Source organism: Amia ocellicauda, chromosome 19, assembly GCF_036373705.1.
Source record: "Amia ocellicauda isolate fAmiCal2 chromosome 19, fAmiCal2.hap1, whole genome shotgun sequence".
NCBI classification, from domain to species: Eukaryota; Metazoa; Chordata; class Actinopteri; order Amiiformes; family Amiidae; genus Amia; species Amia ocellicauda.
Window position 1 is genome coordinate 8,955,192 of NC_089868.1, and position 22,061 is coordinate 8,977,252.

The following is a 22,061-nucleotide window of genomic DNA, read 5'->3' on the forward strand; positions in this document are numbered from 1 at the left end:
GTTTGTTTTTATAAAGTGCAACATAACTACAAGACTAGCCTAATTCATGAAAAAGCTTGTGCAATATATGACACCTTCTCCAACTAGTTCTGTGTCCCTAGCTAAAATATTGTGAAGGGCCACATCAGTAACGCTTGGGCCAGGCAACCAATAACCCTTAATTACCTTTATTCAGTGGAACATTATGAACACGAGAACTTGAGCTGTATTGTTCTCATAGTGAAAATTGTAGAATAAATAAAGAAAAGTAGTATCAATAAATAAATGCATTCCTTGGGTCGCCAACAGCCACTTATGACCCACATGGCATATTATGAGGAACACTTATGCAGTGTTCTCTTTAACACTAATGCCATAACTGGAGCTGAAGGATTTTACAGAGTAAATGCTATCAGTACAGACTCATGACTGACTAGGAAACACCTGGGGTCAGCATCCCATCATACCTGTGTGATCGGTGTTCCGTGTTTTGTATTTCTTCTCATGAATAGCAGACACCATTTTGTATTGTTTCAAATCTGTCGGACTTGACTTCCTTAGTCTAACAGCTGCAGAAAATGCAGACTTTTATCTCATACACTCACACTTTACACATCCGTTTTCAAATACTTGCTCCAAGAGGCAAATTTTCTTTGTGGGCAAACTGTGGGAAAATTAATTTAGTATGGGGTGGGCAGCTTGACCACAGTTTCCACAAAGAAGGACCCAAATCACATTCTGAGGAATTATTCAGAGAAGAATTAACATAAAGCAAATGACTGCGCTAATGCAGTGGTTCTGTGATGAAAACTCTAAAATACAAAAGAGAGTCAAATAACATTGCTTCTTTATTGTGCATTGTGACAATAAAAATGAACATATGTCACGTTTTAAGACTATAAAATTAGTCTCACTGCAAAGATAGTTTGGAAATTCATGCTTGGTACATTTTGTGTAACTTTCACATATATTAATATTTTTTATATACAGTCCTTAAACTATGATGTTACACTACCATACTCTTGTTGTTTAACTCGTACGTGTTTTATGTTGACATGCAATACATGTAATTTTCTGTAACTTTGCAGACACCAAGGTTCATGTGGGGAAATTAGTGCTACAGTATGAATATGGCTGTGACCTGATATCATTCCCAACAGGGTATATCCTATCTTGGAAATCTCAGGGGAAATCCTGCCAACAGTCCACAAGAGTTTTAAACAAAGATAAGCCTCTTTTGATAATAATGCCAGTAAGCTTATTATTAGCCTGAGAGAACAGCAACCGAAGAGCTGTTTTCACAATATAATCCATGCGAACCTTCATGTATTCTTATGCATTGACTGATGGAGAAATCCTACTTAATCATCAGAAATCACACATTTACAAAATTGTTTAAATAATCCTTTACAAACAAATGAACAGAAATGTATAAATATCCAAGGAATTGTAGTTGGGTAACAAATGTGAACAGATACAAAGATATGAAGCTACTGATGTGGGTAATGTTTTCAAATAAGATTAATGGGGATCTTTATTAATCTTATTTTGTGTTTGTGTATGCGTGTGTTTGTACAGTATAAAAACAATTCAAATTTTCTCTGAACGTTTTTGTAACATACTCTCAATAATTGCTTTCGACTATTTACTATTAACAGTTGTATGAAGAAAGTGTTTTGGTTGTTTAATATTCAAGTAAAAGGAGAGAAAATGTTGAACTTCCAGTTTAAAGAGTTTCTCGATTTGTAAAAGATGTTTTTACTAGGGATGCCTCAATTTGGCTACTCGATTAATCAGACCTATTAATCAACGTATGAATTGATCGATGATCAATATTTTCTCTATTTAATCAAGCAGAATATATATTTTTTCCATTATACTGATTGGCGATTATATGGTTAAATTATATCACGAGAGCTACAGTACAATTGCAGACAAACTGGAGGGTTACAAGACATTAAAGGGAAAGCTGCAGTCGAGCTTTGGATTAAAACTAGGAATCAAACACTGAAGACAAAGGAAAGCTTTTCGGTTTAATTTGCAAGCAATGCCTTTCTTACAAGGGCAGTGTAAGTAGTTTACAGCAACATTTGCGAGCAAAACACCCGTTTGTAGCGAGAGGGGAAGGAGAATCTTCTTAGCTCTCATTGAGACCCTATGTCACGCTCACTTAAAATTCACCACCCCCCAACAAGTATGTACACATTCCCTTTCAGGTCCTGCTTTTGCCAGCTGGAACGGGGTATCTGTCACCACATTTTTCTTCTTATGTGACAGATCACACACATTGGCATACAAAAATATATCATATATTCCTGTTATATCAATGCCTAGTATTCATTAAAGTATTACTGTGTAGCACAACCATTTAAAGACCATTACACTTATTTTAATAAGTGCCCGATTAATCTACTGATTAATCAACTAATGCCCATTGATTAAGTTTTTACCTTATTAAAAAAAAAAAAAAAAGATTTCCTGTTTTCTTATACTCAAGTTGCGGTACATTTCAGAAGGTATTCTGAAGATGTTGCAAGTATAGAATAACTTCAACCTGATTTAAGGACTAAGGAATTAGTGTAATGACTAAGACCCCATTCACACTTACTAGGGTGGCCTCGATTCTCTAGGGGAGCAGTTTGAGTTACGTCACGCACTGACGCAATAAAGGTCAGCCCAAGGCCTGTTGCGTTCACATATACAGATAGAACAGCATTAAGGAATTTATGATGCATCAGAATCTGATCTAATTTTCACACGCTTTTTAATTTCCTGAGCGTTCAAATGTAAGATAAGGTGGCCCTGAGCGGGCTAAAACCTCAAGTGTGAATAGGGTCAAAGATGGTTTGTATTTGAAGGTATTGAAGTTAGATTACAATTGATACTTTGTCTTAAAGAGCTGAATAAAATTGATTGTTGGTACTTCAAACCTGTAAATATTCTGGAAAATCTGCTAAGAAATAAATAAATAAATAAATAAATAAATACTACTACTACCACTACTACCACTACCACTACTACTACTAATAATAATAATAATAATAATAAAAAAATAGTATTTAATTCATAGAATAGCTGAAATGAGGATGCCAAAAAACACTCCTGAAATGTAGTTAAATTAAGGGATATTTTATAAAACATCTATTAAAATTATGTAATTTTCTATAAGAAATGTGTTTAGTTTATGATTTCTGTGTTGTTGGTTACTTACCAGCTCAACATTCTAGACCATGATGTCACAATATGAAAATTCTAGAATGGGTTCTGGATTCTTGTATGGATCGGTTGGTAGGCAACCAGCAAAATACAACAATAAACATGTATTGTGGAAAGAGAGACTTTGATAGCAGCATAAGCTTTCTTGTCTATTGAATAATTAAAATTTCTGGCAAAATGGTCCTCTGGGAATCGATCTTATGTCCTGCTGACCCCAACAAGCCCACCTCCATCAGAATGATCCTGAGGAGGGTAAAGCCTCATCCCTCTGCTGCCTCCCCATCCTCTGAGGAGTACCGTGTGTCCTCGTCCACGTCCCTGGGGAAGCGGGTTGCAGTCACCCCCGCAGCACAAGGGAGGAGCCGCTGAGTGTGGAGGAGTACGAACTGGTCAACCACTCCCTTGTGGACCCCATGCTAGTGATCTCCGGAGGGCAGGCCAAGGGCTGGGCCGGCGTGTCATGAAGAGTCAGTGGGAGCCGCTGCTCATCCACGGGCTCAGTGTGGAGGGGTACCAACGGGTCTACCAGTCCCTTGTGGACCCCATGCTGGTGAACTCCGGAGGGCAGGCCAAGGAGCTGGGCAGGCGCGTCATGAAGAGGCAGAGGGAGGCCCTGCCTGTGAGCAGCTCCACATGCCCACCAGCACACAAGAAAGCTTCAGCAGGACGACAGCAACCAACTATTTATTACAATCTGATTCAATACAAATCTTTATTTATCTTTTAAAATGTCTTCAATTTTTTCTGTAGTAGATGTAGTAGTATTAATTTAAATGTATTTCATCTCTGTTTCATGACATTTGTCTCAATTTCCTAGTTATCTTTTAAAATGTATTCATTGTTTTCATATTTCTGTCGATGTAGTAGTTTATATAAATATTTGTACTTATTAATTAAAATGTATTTAATCTCTGTTTCATGACATTTGTCTCAATTTCCTTTATTGCAAAATGTACAAAGTGTCACTAATCACATCCCTATTCCATGTGTGTTCATTTAAGCAATTATTTGAATTAGATACTCATTTGCTTTCTTCATGTAGTTTCAAACTGAGCTCTTTGGAAGAATCCAATTCAAATTCCTTTTAAGAAAACATAATATTTAATCTACAGGTTTGCGGTACAAACAATCAATCATATTCAACTATTTAAGATAAAGTATCAAAAAACACGCACATACACACACTGAGAAGGAAATCCATACCAAAAATAAATATAAAGATCCCCATTCATCTTATTTGAACACATTACCCACATGTGTAGCTTCATATCTTTATAGCTGAGCGAAGCTGTTAACCCACAGTAATACCTTGGATATTTAAATAGTTGTGATCACATCTGTTTGGAAAGGGGGGTAGGGTATATACATTTGTATATACAAAACTGAAATGTCTTCAGTTTTTTCTAATTTCCCATTAATGTTCATTCAAAAGCAATAGCACGAACACACTGCTGTATTTAATAGTTTTAACTGCCCCATTACAAAACTCCTTTGTAACATGTAATATAAAATAATTACACAAACTAAAGATTATTCTTATTACAATACTCATAATTATAATTATTCATATCACAATAAATACTTGAGTTAAGTAGAATTATAGTTAACAAATAATTGTCTGCATTTAGAGTTCCCCACATTCAGTTGATATAGTAGTTTACATAAATATTTGTATTCATGAATTAAAATGTATTTCATCTGTGTTTCATTACATTAGTCACAATTTCCCTTATTGCAAAATGTACAAAGTGTCACTAGACGCATCCCTATTTCAGTGTTTGTCACACTACAGCGCAAAACATGTTGCTGAATGCTTAGTAAAACTGCTAAGGTAAGATGAACTTGTAAAGCATGAAAAACGTTCAATCCAAAAGTGGCTCTCATGCAGGGGTGTGTCCAGTGGGGAGGCCAGGATGGGACAATGATATCTTGTGGGGTGGCCAATGGTTTTGGCTAGATCGGGTTATTGTGAAATTACCCTTGTGAAAATGACATTGCTACTGTTACCATTACTACTTCTACTTAAAGCAGCACTGAGCTATTTTAGCATACAGGCACGGGCACCATCAAATAGGAACATATTCACATGCGAATAACACTTGATATACTTTATAATATATTATCTAATGTGCTCATGAGTGACATTACAGAGCCACGTTGCTTTTTAAGATTTGAAGACAGATAATTTATTCATAAGTTTTATATGAGGAAAAAAACATAAACAATAAGTGCTTAGCTTCCTACATGTCTTTTACCTCAAAAATCACTGAATGCAGGTTTTTAGCAATTCACTTATTCTCAAAAATTCCACCCGATTGTGTATCAAAGCTGTTGTTTGTCGGTTGTAATAGCTAGCTAGCTACCTAACTGGATGTCCCAGAAAAAAGTACTAGGTTCCACACATGCCTGTGTAAGGTAAGGAAGGGTTGTGCACTTGCCCTTGATGCTAAAGATATGCTTTTCCCTGAGCTCTATGAAGGCTCTAACAGATTCTGCAGGCATGATCCTCCCTCAATGAACTGTTTCTTACCTGCAAGCCCTGATCTCTTCTACATAGCAACATAGAGCACTTTTTTCTCTCTACCACAGTCTGAGAACTGACCGTGACATTGCAAACAGAGGGGAGGAAGAGGTCACCCACATACTTTGTTTTACAATGTTTTACTGTTACTAATGACTGTGCAATTAAACAAAAAAAATGTATACTACTAGTATTAATATATTATATGATACATTTAGTTTCATACTATGTCAAATTAAGAAAGTAGTGAAAACAGATTGTGACCGCTTAAGACTAAACATGGCAGAGAAGACTACTTTGATTGGATTTGATGCTTTAGGTTTTCTTCCAAACCATTCAAAAATAGCATTCTTGTATATTAATTACATCCACATTAAAGAAAGATAAAAAAACTAACAGTGTAGCATCTATCCTCTAGCTGGTGATGTCAAAACTCGGAAAGTTTGAAATTTTAACTTTTGAGGTAATCCCAGATGTTACACATAGGTTTGTTTGTTCTTTAAACTAGAGTAATTATATTTCTAAATAACTAAATGACAGATAAAATTTCTGTTCCTACTTATTTACTTCCACAAAATGCTAAAACAGGGAAGAGCATTTACAACTGTTCAAAGCACTTTTCTGATTAACTACTGCACAGCTTAATGCTCCTCATATTTAACCATTAGCTGGTTTACTATTAACTGGTTTACTACAGCTAAATATTTGTGTATTATAAGGCACACATGCACATTACCAGATGACTATCATATGTCCAAGCCTCAGTATAGCACCTAGGATGATAAAACTCAAAAGTAAATTTCATCAGAAAAGAATAATGTATGGATGTACACAAACAACACACTTAGGCAGTGGAAGTCAGTCAGAATGAGAAACATTGTGCAATCCTCAAAACAGAATCAAGGGGTAAAAATTCCAGTTTTCATAACAATGTGGTTTCATAATGATCCTGTCAATGATGTTTGCAGCATATGTTATTAGCAATAAATCTACTAAAGCAGTACCGATTCACACATTTCATAAGACATTGAAGCAAGAACTATGCAAAACTGTCAAGACAAATCAAAATGGTTTTCGAATAAGATACTATTGTGTTTTTGTATGGAGCCAAGGATCCCAGTCAAAAATCAAACCAATGGCATTATTATACAAACAGGCACTGAAGATAATGGATCAGAAACCAATTAAATGGCATTACTGTATCATTCTAAAAAGTATAATCTGCTTAGTTTTGACAATTTTATCTCATTAAATTAAATTAATTTTAAAATGTCTGAACAAGCTATATTGTGCAATGTTTCAAAACCTGGTAGCGATGGATTCGCAACAACAGGTGTAGAAAGGGCAACTGCAGAGTGGCACAAAACAACTTTTGGTGAGTCATATTTCTCAATAAAAGACACACATCTATGGAATACTTTACCAAATTAAATTAAAATATTCAAATATTTTAAAACAAATGATAAACACTGGCTTAAACACAATCAGACTTGTAATCAATGATCCTCACAATATGAATTCAAAATTATTTCAAATTGATTCACAGTGCATCTGTTCTGTGTTTTTAATCTGTAACAATGTATAGGCTACTGGATTGTTCATGATAAAGATAATACAAAGCCACGTAAATATGACTATAACATTTATTTTTGTAAACGGAAATCTAATCTACAAACACCTGCCAAGAGTAAACAAATGCCAGGCCTGATGAGGAAACCCAAAACAGAAGTTGAAAATAGAAATACAAATACAATTTACATTTATTTAAGTATAAAATGCTGCCAATTGAAACACCTTTTGTGGATTACGGGTTACCCCATGCAGACTCAAGCGGTGTTACAAACTGACTCACATTTTGATGGAACAGAAACAGAAAACGATACCTGTATGAGTCATTCCATCAATATACTATTCACTAAATGAGGATCCAGCACAACCTAAAAGGTCATTGTTGAGTTGTGCATTATATGACCACAGACATATAAGAAAAGACTGTTTGTTTGCAATCTTAAATTTGACTACAGTCAAGACTATATTCTTATTCACTTTTACATTTTAAATTGGTTTGTCAGACAAAACTAAAGACAACTCTGTATAACATTTTTAAAAAGTCCTTAGATATCTACATGTTAGGAATTAAATTAAACATATGGCACTGCTTGACAGGGAATGTGATGCTAAGCTATTGCTAGGGTTTAAAGGGATGTATGATTAATTAAAGACGATTACAACCTTCATAGTCTAATGTTACAAGTGTCTGAAAGCATGGAGGGCGATTAGAACAAAGGGCTGAAGATTTCTGAAGACAGTAAGGAAAGACTTATCTTTATGTTGTCATACAAAAGGTGCAATAGGTGTGGGTGGCTAAAGCTCACCCAGCAAAGGATCCATGCAATTAAAGTAATTGGTTCTCAACATTTACTTAATTACTTAAAAGGTGATAAAGATCAATTGTATTAGTCATGACCTAATGGGAATATTTAAGCAGGACAGGTTGGGAAAGCTTTCAAAATCAAGTTTCTGAATAGCTCCAGACGAATGAGTTGAAGCTAAGGCCATCATTTGAAAAGCTTTGGCCTTGTAGCCTACATTTTAAGTAATATTTTCTTTCCTGCTCAGAACACAGGCATATTTTGAGGAAAATCTGTAATTAATAATCATGTTAACATTGGGCTATTTAGAGAAAATGTTCAAATTTTGAGGAGTTAAAAACACATTTCTAATTATTTTATACAGAATAATAATAATATGATGATAATAATGTTTATTCCAGTTTAGAAGTGCTTGTGTCTATGAAGAAGTAGATACATTTCTCAAACTTCCCACCTCTCTTCTGTATAATAATAATAATAATAATAATAATAATAATAATAATAATAATAATAATCTTTATATGACCATATACAGAGAACATGTATTTATAAATAAAACTGCATAATTTAGGCTATATTTTTCTCAGAGATGATATAAGTCCCATTGGTTTATATTGTGCTAGAATAAAATATTAAATGAGCAGAATATTAGGGGGAAAGGGTCATGGGTCAATTTTCACATTACAAAGACAGCCTCATCCTACAACATTATTAACTGAGGCCTTCTTTCACTCTTTGTTTTTTGTGTGCTTTAGGCCCAGGACTCGTAGGTTCAGTTGGCCCACAGTGGGCAGGATGTACATACAGGGCAGCTCTCATATCTTAGCAAGTCTGCCACAGAAAAAGGGATGTTGTAATTCATACCCATGTTAACCACATTCATAAATAAGAAGACTTAGTCATGAGATACCAAGTAGCAGCATGTTTTTTCACAAATCGTACACCCACTTAACTTCAAGTTACATCCAATGAACCTCACCACCCTAACCAAGCTGCTGTTTAGTTGGTTGGTCGGTTTATGTCAAACTTGTTTATGATTAATATTCTCTCATCATTCAACAAGACAGATTCATGAATGGGTTTGGTCCATTCTGAATATACAGAATCCAGGACATAATGAGTATTTAGACAAATACACTGCAGCACCAGGCAGCATCCTAGGTAAGGCATCAGTTTTTCAAACTGCAGCTCTGTGCAAGTTGATTTCTTCAAATTGAAAGCAGTGGATTTTAAATGTAGGCAAAGGCAAGAGAAGGTGGGTCCTAAAGACATCTGAATTAATCCACTTAAACTTGAAAATATGGCATGACATTTTTACTAAACTCATCAGAGTAAATATGACCATAATTAAAATATAGCCAAAATAAGCAGGGGTTGAAGCATTGTCCTTTGTCCTGATAAACTCTCTTAACCCAGGCATTGAGTGCATCTGTGCATCTTTCTTTTAGCACAGGCTATAATTTAATGTAATTTTACTTGTTCTCTCTCATGTCCTCGTTTCCTACGAGACATTATTTTTACAATTCAGATAAAATTAGAAACTTTCAAACCATGTGGAAGATTTCCATTGAAAGGATCTACAGAAAACAATGATTAGGCTGTCTGGTGAAGAAATTAATTACACAGAGCACCATGTACAAGGTGGTTAGAAAATACTTCAGGTTTAAAAGAGAGCAATATAGTGATTAAAAGTCTGCACAGAAGAAATCCAAAAGTTTTCAATTAAATAATATAAAAAGCATGTCGTAACTCTTTCCTCTTGTACAACTTAAACCCTTGTGAATGTGGATTAGATAGTTGCATAACTGAACTAAAAACAAGGAATTCGGTTTGCTAAAAAAAAGTCAAATTAAAAAAAGGATTGCATCAGCTTTCTACTTCAAACTTACTAGGTAAGCGAGTGCTCCTGAAACATATCCTGAAGTTCAAATCTGTTATTCTCATCTTGTTTCCTGGATTCTATCAAATTTGTGCTTTCACAGACTGTTTTCCCAGGATGACATCATTCCAGTCACAAACTGGGCACAAAGGCAGAGAAAGATATCCTTCCACCGTGGCAAAGAAGTTTTTAGTCTTACCCGTTGTGCTGTGATTGCCGCCTATAGCAACTGCACTAATACCAACTACCTCCACTGCCTGTCACAGCCATTGCCAATACTGGTATCTTCAAGCATAGAGCAGGATTGTTTTCTTCTTCCTTAAACATTTCAAATTATTTACCAATGGAAAATCTGAAAAGCCAACATGAAATAGAAACCCTTTAGAAAAGACTTTAAAGTCCTTTTCAAATGGTTTCAGAAATAGGACTGATGTCTTAAAAATGAAAGCATGTCATCCTCTGCAATGTTTATTTATTTATCATTGCCACTCTTTTCAACACATCCAGAAATATAACAAACTAAGATCGAGGATTTTCTTGTTTTATAGAGATCCTTGAAAGAACATTTTTGGGATAATTTAATCAGCAACACTGGATCTCAGTAACAGCCAAGTTGGGAGAAATACTAAAGTTCAAAATGTAGGCCAAGTTTACTTAATTAAAATGTAGGCCTAACCTGTTTTCTTGCTAGAACATTTGAAAATCCTATTACAGATCATCAATACAACGATCACCATGTAATTTACTTAATTAAACATTTTGTATCTTTTTTTTTAATTATTTACAAGTTCAGATTTTTATATATATGTGAAGTAACCTTTAACCGATATCACCTGCTTTAATCTGTACCAATACAATACGCTTGTGCAGCAGGACTGGTTTTAGAGCCAAGTAAAATAACCGTAGCTAACTTTTGCCAAAACAAAACTGTATTTCGCAGTCACCATTTCATACTTGGTAATTTGCTTGGGGGAGTTTTACCTGAATTAAATATACTACAATACAGTGAACTTACTAAGTGTTATTTAATTGCAACTTCTTAAATAGGACTCTATAATGAAATCATCCTATGCTTTGAGATCATATTTAAAGCCATAATAAAGAATAAAATACAATGTTCTGAGCTGTGCTGTGCTGCACTGAGCTCCAGAGCCAGGGCGCAAGGTGGGAGTGCTGGAGCTGGGATGAGTTAAGGTCAGGCTCACAGCTTGCTATCTGGAGCTGAGGTGCCACAGCTTCTGCAGACTTTACAATCCTGTAAACCTTCTGACATATTAAGTTAACTAAGAAAATCTAGGACTATATAGTTATACAAAATGAAACATGAAACTTCCCAAAACATTTGTTTTTCCAGAACTAAATGTAATACTATGAACAAGAAAAGGATGTAAAATAAGCACAAACAAGAGAAGAGGATTATATTGATGATAAAGACTTAAATTAAAGCAATATTCCCATAAATGAAACCTGAATGTACGGGAAATCCCTTGGCAGTGCATTACATTCTATGGTGCCTTACAAATCCAGGTTAATACAGCTCTTTAATGTTCCCTTTCTAGTTGAAAATAGCCACCAATGGGATGGGAAAATGTACCCATTTCTCTAAAGCTGCTGCTCTTGCTCAACACCCCTACTGCCTCATCAATACCTCTCTATTATATGGCTTCTTCCCCTCTGCATTCAAGTAAGCCTTGTCACTCCCATTGGTAAAACAAAAACCCTTCCCTCCAGAACTACAATCCTACATACTATGGCTGGGCGATATGACTTAAAAATTATATCTCGATATTTTTATAAGTTTGGGCAATACACGATATCTCGATAATTCTTGTTTTTATCAAATCAAACTACAAAATAAGGCCAAAGACATTCAAAATACAAGTATTTTGTTAATCAGTAGAAATGCAAAACTAACAAATACCACATGCAGGCTGTTGTGGTAAATATATGCAGAATGCAACACATTACAGCACAAGTGTTCTGTGATTATGTGTGTTATGTTGTTATGGGATATATATATATATATATATATATATATATATATATATATATATATATATATCATACATATACACAGTATGATTTACTGTCACATAACAACAATAACACAAGTAATAGTAATCACGCAACACATGCGATGTAAAATGGTACAGATTCAGGTAGATTTAACACAGCCGGGTTTATAATGGCGCATTAACATCTGCTAGACAGAGACATTTCTTCTGTCGCGTTTCGATTCTGCTTACCGGTACAGCACGTTAATACAAGATAATAATAATAATAATAATAAGTGTTGTACCACTTCACCATCTAATGAAACTTTCTGCATCCGTTTGCATTGCTTTCCAATTTATTAAAATACAAACAAACTTTATTATTCTTTAATTTTATACAAATTATATACATCTAAATTAGCGGGGGTGGGGGGTGCTTGCAACTCGAGTTTAGCCCGGCGACGAGAGCGGGGCGGACAGTGTGCGCTTGTGCATTAAAGTGTCTTTTGGTTATTGTGGTTTTTCTGTGTCAGTTCACTCTCCTCCATGTATGTTTGTGTTTCTGATGCACATTTCTTGCCGCATCCGACACAAGAACCGGGAAGAACGCAAAGCATCCTAATGACGAAAAATACTGCCGTAAAGAGTGGGATTTGCGACACATCGATATACACGATAGAGCATAATATGAAACGATAGACATTTTTCTATCGTCAGACGATATATATCGTCATATCGCACAGCACTACTACATACCCATGACATCAGAAGCTCTGGCACTGCTCTGGATCTCCTCCTACCTTCACCTACCAGGTAACATGGTGTGGCTCATCCTCTAATACTCACCCTCTCTTGACCGGTGTACCCCAGGGATCTGTTTTAGGCCCTCTCCATTTCTCTCCCTACACCTGCTCCCTGGGACGTCTCATCACACTGCTTGTCTTCTTGACTTATGCTTAGATCTTCCTCTTCTCCCCCCACCTCTGACCTGTCTATCCACTATCTCCTCCTGAATGTACTCCAGTGGAATCTACCACACTCTCTACCTCCACTTCTGTCAAGAATCCTGGACTCACTGTAGACCCTGGACTCTTTTACATTCAGCATTCTCCACTGCCACTTCACCAACAGAGAATGTGACCCTTACTACTTCACACAGCTCTTCCTGCTCTGCCAGCTAGAGTACTGTACCTCCCACCTGGCTGGCCTCCCTATTTCTGTCACCACTGTGGCCCAACACCCAACTACCTTCTTCCTCTCATCTGTCCCTGGTACCCTCCTCACCATCAGATCACTCCGATGTTCCTGTGCCAGATTAGCTGCACCCCTTCTCAGCTCAATTTTTTTGGTTACATTACAATTGCAATGTAATTGTCCTTGGATGACCCTTGTCTTATCTGTTGAAAGATTCTAAGTAATGCTCCACTAATCGCTCAACTGCCATCATGCCCTAGTGAATTGTTTTGTTTTAATTTCCCTGCATTCCAGAGTTCAGCCTCTGTTACACTGAGATTACTCCATAATGCACAGGGTCTTTCCCTCAGTATTTCCTTAGTGAACACCTGTGTAAATGTATTGTATATTAACGGAGTGTTTTCCTTCCTGTGCAATGAAAACTTTAGACACTTCACTTCTCTGATCACTTTTTTTTTAATTTTGTGAGTAAATAAAAACACATTTTGTATTAACTTTAGTCCCCAGAGCTACATCAATGTCCATTTCTCTCTTTAACTATTGCCTGGCAGTTGAAACTCAGTGTCCTGCTTCTTTTTCTCTTCTTCCGTATCATTTTTATTGGAAAAAATACATTTCCTTGTCTTTGATATCTGACTTCTGGGATCTATTAAACATTTAAACCAAAACTTGTTGGATTAGTTAGATTAGTGCTTTGAAATAAATACAATGGATACTATGAATGTAGGGCAAGGTGGCCTTCTTAAATTACTTTTGAATGTAACTTCCATCACCTTTTATACCACAAATGTGCATTAAAAATAGCATTCACAATAATTATTCTAGTCCCAGGTAATAAGACATTTCTATGGTAATTAATGTATCTATTGTGTGCACTCCATTCATTGTTCATATCACTTGTCTATTTTCCCTAATGTAATTAATTCAAGCCTTCATTGCCAATGAAAAAATGACTGTATAGCCTAATTATTTATTTAACATGCTTAAATTCTCTCAAATGCATTTTAAATGCAGTGTGCCTGAATTGAAATGGCCATTGTATTTGCCACCTGTTATCTGATCAAGGATATCGCTTAAAAGCTAAACGCTGTAAGGCACCTGTGTATCTGATACAACACTGATGCTAACAATTGCCGAATTACAAATGCCTTCAGAGCAGAGAGGAGCTGTAGGCACTAATGCTTTACAAATGGGATGTCTGACGAATATTATTTTACAATTATTTTACACGGCCTGCCAGTGTTTAAATCACCAATTGTAAATCAATGTTGTAAACGATGCCATTTTTAAACACTTTTAAACTGGCACTCACCTGATTCCCAACTTGATGCTCCCTATACTTCTCCATATCTGTACTTTTAAAACTGCACTAAGTGTAATGGTTTCTGTGCTACTGATAATTTTTACTCAACTGGCACGTCTTGCTTTTGCTTGAACTAACTTTGAATAGCAGTGGGTGGATGTGTGACAGCTTCCTCCGATAACTGCCTGAGCTCATATGCTGCTGTGCACAAAACAAGAGGAAACCTTGGTTAACCCGCAAACTCTCCTAACTCTGACAATCTCTGCCACATGCAGAATCCAGTCAAAATCAATTAATCACATGGCCCAGATTTCTGCACTACAAAGTCCAGCCTGCACTCTGACACCTTTATAGAATCAGCCAATTAGGAGTTTTTTTATATCTTTACTTTGGATGCAATGATTATTGAATGATGACAATCGATAATTGGATAGTATTATGTAGAGGTTTTGCAGAAATTACAAAATGCCAAATTTCACAGTGAATGCATCATGAAGAGGTGGATTATTTAAATTATTGAAAGGTCAACAATGCAATAGGCTAGTTATTATAACAGCATTACAAGTCTTTAACGCATTACAGCAAAGCAAAATTTTTACCTAAAGGTAAAGCCTCTTAATTGTGAAATATTTTAACTTTTCTGTTTTGTGTGCAAGTGTTCTGAATCGGATTTAAATAGATACTTTTATTGCAGAATAAGTAGTTCAGTGAGGAAATATATTATAATACTACTACCACTACTACTAATAATAACAATAATAATTAATTAATAATAATAATTAATCTAATTGTCTAATGAACAAGTGTCACAGGCAGATCACTGGTCCACACAGACCAAACACAAGTAATTATCTACCAAAGTCTGCTCTTTTAGTGGTTTACTTGGAATTACCTTCTTTCTCCAATTCAGAAGAAATAACGCTAACAAACTGCAGCAACTAGGAGCTCAAGAGTATTAATATACACTGATACACATCCCAGTGTTGGCAAGTCTGTAAGAGGCCTTTAAGAAACTAACTTCCTAATTCAATATTGCAGCAGAATCCACAAGCCTGCCACTGTATGGGCAACAGGACATATTAGTCCAACTAAAAATATCTAATTGTAATTTATAGTACCTGCACCAAAAGGCTTATAGGTTTATCTTAAAGACATTGCTTTTTACAGAGCTTAAGATATAAAGTAGAAATCCTTGTCTCTTTTCATTTTGATCTGCAGTAGCCTGTTTAAATGCAGTCTGCATGTCATTTCATTACTGTATCGATTATGTAAGACTGGTGTTAAGGATTGTGTAGCTCATTTAACAGAAAAAAAATAGATTTCCAGGCAGAAACAACACTGAAATGTATTAAACCAAATGTGATTAATTTCCAAAAATGTTTTATCATAAAGTGCAATTCCAAACAGCAAGCTTAACATTTTTCATAATTTTTTGTGAGTTTAGCATATCAGGACTGCTACTGAAAGAAAACAGCAAATAATATGGCTCACTTTGATAAAATTCATGTTGATGTCTTTATTTTTGCATTCTCACAACTGTAATGCCATCATACAAAAGAAGAAAAAGCTCATAACCCTTCAATTAGCAGGACTGTCCTAAAAGAGATCTGATTCAACGAATAACAGCCATTTCAAGTACAGTAATTCAATAATTCAGGAACTGCATATAAACCATTGTGTAGAAATGCATCAATACATATTGGTGTGTATTTAATTTCAGCATCTGCTTTTTAAAAGTGGATTATACTTGCTGAGACACTACAGTAAGTAGCACATCAAGAGGCAGTGTACGGGAAATTACTGTTGATGCTCTTTAAAGAACAGAAAAATAACAACAAGCGACTATAGACAATATAGGAAATATGTTCAGTAGCCAAACCTATCCCAGCAAGCTGTTGTTTAGCTCTTCTGACCCACTGATCTCTACTTTTGTTTCCAGTGACACTCAGAATGTCTAAATAAAGAGTTCAACTTCAGTGCCCCGGCTGTTACAATACAAATTGTGCTGGTAGGCTTTCCTTTCCCTTTGTCTTTGTTGCTAAAAAAAAATTGGCTATATCTTATTTGTTTCCTCAGGATATCAAAACCCAAAGACTTTTCTTCTCTATTGCAGCTTGAAAGTCAGAGATATGAATGGAACTGAACAGCAGTTTAAGCGTTGGTTATCAAAAATACTTTTTGACCCATCCCGCTTTGAGTACTTGCTCTTCTGCCTCTGTAGTTTTGTATATCTACTAGCTTTTAATAGCTCTGTTCATTGTGCTTTGTACTCCTTTAAGTCAACCATTTACTTTTTTTTGTAACCCACCCCCAATAACATACTTCCATGGGCATCCAAATACATAATTATAGTTGCAGTCATGGTAACACACCATAAACACTCCTGTTCTGTGTTCCAAAAGTCACTGGTGTATAGTTTTCCCTGCTTAAGATAATTTCCTGGTGACCCCATATTTGTCATGGACAGTGAATGGAGGCTGACAAAGGTCTTTTGATTACACTTTAGGCTAGCTCTTTGTTTTCTCTGCAATAAACCTTAAGTTTTGCATATTAACATGAGGGAGTTATTTTCTTTTCTTAATTTATAGCCAGTCCAATCAAAACTATTTTAATTACTTTATAAAAATAAGTTACTGTTTGTAAGTATTAGCCTACTATTATTATTAGTAGATATTCTTTGGCAATGTATTATTATTATCAAATCAAGCATAATTAAATTAAAACAATTATGCCTCATATATACACTCACCTAAAGGATTATTAGGAACACCTGTTCAATTTCTCATTAATGCAATTATCTAACCAACCAATCACATGGCAGTTGCTTCAATGCATTTAGGGGTGTGGTCCTGGTCAAGACAATCTCCTGAACTCCAAACTGAATGTCTGAATGGGAAAGAAAGGTGATTTAAGCAATTTTGAGCGTGGCATGGTTGTTGGTGCCAGACGGGCCGGTCTGAGTATTTCACAATCTGCTCAGTTACTGGGATTTTCACGCACAACCATTTCTAGGGTTTACAAAGAATGGTGTGAAAAGGGAAAAACATCCAGTATGCGGCAGTCCTGTGGGCGAAAATGCCTTGTTGATGCTAGAGGTCAGAGGAGAATGGGCCGACTGATTCAAGCTGATAGAAGAGCAACTTTGACTGAAATAACCACTCGTTACAACCAAGGTATGCAGCAAAGCATTTGTGAAGCCACAACACGTACAACCTTGAGGCGGATGGGCTACAACAGCAGAAGACCCCACCGGGTACCACTCATCTCCACTACAAATAGGAAAAAGAGGCTACAATTTGCACAAGCTCACCAAAATTGGACAGCTGAAGACTGGAAAAATGTTGCCTGGTCTGATGAGTCTCGATTTCTGTTGAGACATTCAGATGGTAGAGTCAGAATTTGGCGTAAACAGAATGAGAACATGGATCCATCATGCCTTGTTACCACTGTGCAGGCTGGTGGTGGTGGTGTAATGGTGTGGGGGATGTTTTCTTGGCACACTTTAGGCCCCTTAGTGCCAATTGGGCATCGTTTAAATGCCACAGCCTACCTGAGCATTGTTTCTGACCATGTCCATCCCTTTATGACCACCATGTACCCATCCTCTGATGGCTACTTCCAGCAGGATAATGCACCATGTCACAAAGGTCGAATCATTTCAAATTGGTTTCTTGAACATGACAATGAGTTCACTGTACTAAACTGGCCCCCACAGTCACCAGATCTCAACCCAATAGAGCATCTTTGGGATGTGGTGGAACGGGAGCTTCGTGCCCTGGATGTGCATCCCACACATCTCCATCAACTGCAAGATGCTATCCTATCAATATGGGCCAACATTTCTAAAGAATGCTTTCAGCACCTTGTTGAATCAATGCCACGTAGAATTAAGGCAGTTCTGAAGGCGAAAGGGGGTCAAACACAGTATTAGTATGGTGTTCCTAATAATCCTTTAGGTGAGTGTATGTATATATATATATATATATATATATATATATATATATATATATATATATATATGTATATATGTGTGTATATATATATATATATGTATATGTATATATATATGTATATATATGTATATGTATATATATATGTCTATATATATATATATAATGTTTTTTTTCATATTGGTCCAGAAAAGCAACAGTTGCTGGAAATTCAGAAACTATAATTCAATTAAATGTTCTAAATGAAGCTACATTCATGTTGTAAATCTTGCTGACCTTATTTATAGTAATCTTACTGAATACAATCAGTGTCAAGTAAAACTGATCCTAAGAAAGGTAATATACTGTGGATAGCTGGGCATACAGAGATTGGATGCTCTTAAAGAGACAGTGAAACAATGCATTCCAGTAGACATATAGAGCTCTGTTTTAGTGAGCTTAGGTTTTTTTTTTTTGCATCTACCAGAAAGCGTACTATCAAGCAGAAACTTTAACAGCATCAATTAAATGTTTCCATTCAAATTAAATTGCTGTTGAAAATAATGCACTACACACTCTCTATTGCAGTGAGTGTGTTCTCCATGTTGAAGTTAAGGGGAGCAAAGCATGAGGACCATTCTATACAGTGGAAATAAATACATAAATAAAAAGGAATCAACCCAAAAAGAACAGCTGAAACGGCAAATAATAATTAATACAAAAAAAGATTAATTTAAATCAATTGAGATCCCCTCCACTTCCTACACACAGAGACACATTTGCCTTGATATTGGCTGCCTGTGCAGCAATAAAGATGCACAGAGAAAAAACAATGAATTGATGTCCACGGGCCAGCAATTATGTCCAACCACTGCTTTGATCTTTATTGTTTATGAAAGAATCCGTTTGAGGAACATCATTTTCCTTACTTAGGTCAACGGTGTACTTTTGGCTGATGTACTGTACAGTGTGTATTTATAATAACAAAACAAAAAAGAAAGAAAGAAACACCAAAACAAAGAACAGTACAAACATATGGCACCGCATGATAGATACACCTATACAAATGCATTTTCACAAACTGAACTGCAGAGTCCGACTCACAATATAAGCTACGTACAAATGAGATTCTCAGCATGGTTTTCAATGACCTGTCTCAGGTTTTCGTTTGTTTATGGTTTATGGTTGTGTTACTTGTTTGCCAGTTTGTGCTGATGTGTTTGCTTGCTTGCATTAGCTTCCCCGCTTCTTGTTCCTCCTTCACAGTCATACATCTTTAACAAACGATCACATTGCTAAATCTAGAAAATGATGCTGTGCATGAGGCATTTCTATTTGCATCTCTGCAAGTGACATTTGAGTTTTTTTGTTGTTGTTCCTACATTAACAAATTCTAACAGTATTTCAAATGTTGATATAATGCCTTGCAGGTTATGGGCCAGCTTTCAGGGCTGGCACAGGCAAACTTAAACAGAAGTGCAAATATATGAATAGACACCAAAAGGTTTTACAGGGCCATGTGTTTCAGCTTTGATTGCCATCATCCATTGAGCAGAAAAAGGACAAAATAATAATAATAGACCAAAATAACAGACTCTCTCTTCTATAGTGGTTTGATGATGTGTTAGAAAAATGTACAGAATTGTAGCAAATACTTAACACACACACACACACACACACACACAGTAACTGAATGACAGTCACTCAGGAGTGCCTCCACGCTTTAACCTGGGGGAGGACAGGATTGAGAAACTAGCAAAACCTAAACCAGTGTCGCCTCTCCAGGAACTGCACACCTCCAAAGGGCAGCTACCTAATGTTGACAACACTTTGCATCCTATTTCTACACTGTCTGACATCCTGCTGACACTTCAGGTTTGGTTTTATTTTTGTTATTACCATGCAAATCTTCAGGCATCCTGCTCATAAGACCCCCTGCACTGTGACTAGGTCTAAAAACACAAGAAGGGAAGACGTGCCGGGCAAGGTACTGCCACACCAAGTACAACACAACGCGGGGAAACGGGGTGCACAAATGTCAAACTTGGCCTAAAAAACATCCAAACCTGCCTGGAAAATGTAGCTGCTTGTGTCTTATCTTAGTATGGTGAGCTGTGCCCTGGCAGTCCGCGGCACAGGAAGTAAGGCGCCGAAAGTCCCAACAAATCACAACACCGGCGCTGACAGTTCAAGACAAAAAGACGTGGCTCGTTTAGAGAGGGCTAGACACGCAGCAAACACGCACCCGTAGCCGCACTGTGTCTCCGTGCTGTAATGTAAAATAACTTACTTGGTTGTCTGTGGCTGTCCGGTACTCTCCGCACAGATAGTGGATGGGGAAGCTGTCAGTCGAGCCGCAGGAGTATCGTAACCCCCGTCCGCAGCCCGCGTCCCTGCGCGTCCCCGCGGCGCACTCGACGTCGCCGTCAACATTCCAGACGCAGGCACGGGCGCGCGCGCGTAGCCTCAAATGTCTTGATTGGTGAGCGCTGTCCCCCCCCCCACACACACACACACACGCGCGCGCATACATAGGCCTAGTAGTATTTCTTGATTTGTGTTCAGATTAATGTAGTCTACTTCCAAATTACACGGTGTTTAATTTATTAATTCATAACTGGGTGCATAAAACCTATACACACAATATTTTGCTTGTCTTTTATTATTATTATTATTATTATTATTATTATTATTATTATTATTATTATTATTATTATGTTTGCTCTAGAAGTCTATTTCAATATAAAACTACTATTTCATTTTTTGACTGGATAAACTTAACTGCAATGAAGAATGTTTTCATGCATTTCTATTCATTTTGTTGGCAGATGCCTGAACAATAGGTGCCCATGTAGGAAATTCTGCTTGTGTTTTGTTTGCCTGTTCTGGTGTGAGGGCACAGCACCATTTGCCATAATGTTAACGAGCTTGGATTTTCCCTTCAGTTCCCTACCTCCTTCTTTGCTTCCTTTTGGGGGTGAAAGATGGTGCTTTATATGTAGTAACTGTAACAGCCAATAGTAATGAACAGTTCTTGGAAGTCTGCTAGTGAGAAAAAAACAGTAACTGTTGAAATATGGTTATTTCACTCTGTAGAATCCAGCATCCTGTTCCTGTGAGTGCCGAGGCAATGTACACAATCAGCATCTTTATACCAAAACAATGTTTTAGTGCCGAACACTGTACAGACAGACATCCTCCTTGTGTCCTTGAGTTTCACAAATAGAAAGAGAGATGCCAGTGCTACAACAGTGCTTCACTTTTGGTGTGCTTTGTCCAGGAAATAAATATATACTCATAGTCATTAGATTGCTTCTGCTTATAGAATAAAAATATACATGCATAGAAGAAAATGGTAAGCACAGCCAGCACTCAAGCACTAAGTCATTGCAGGGCGATCTGGTACCGGCAGGGTGCTGTCTCAGTATGTCTGTACACCCTCCCCAATACACACACACCTACCAGTAACCTGGAAACAGTGCTAAATTGCTTCAATTAAGTAACTGAGAGTAGAGATGAAACAAAATCTGGAAGTCATTGTGGTCGTCCAGGGTCAGGGCTGCCCATTGTTGCATGAAAGTAACCAACAGCAACTGACCAAGTCTGAAAAATCTCAAAGGGGCTGAATTACTTTCATAGTAGTTGCAATACATCCACTGTATTAGGGTTTGCAC

The 22,061-nt window shown here is 36.6% G+C and overlaps 1 protein-coding gene across 2 annotated transcripts in view; it reads right to left on the reverse strand.

Annotated features, from left to right (window-relative positions):
* Positions 1–20,789, reverse strand: part of rabgap1l (RAB GTPase activating protein 1-like) — a 219,621-nt gene extending 198,832 nt beyond the window's left edge. The window contains exon 1 of one of the 2 annotated variants that reach the window (XM_066692340.1): positions 20,678–20,789. The gene's annotated coding sequence lies outside the window, so the exon portion shown is untranslated. Of the gene's footprint in view, positions 1–17,768; positions 17,816–20,677 lie in introns of those variants that run through there. The other variant, XM_066692341.1, reaches the window with a different exon arrangement.
* Between the last annotated feature and the right edge of the window lie 1,272 nt (positions 20,790–22,061).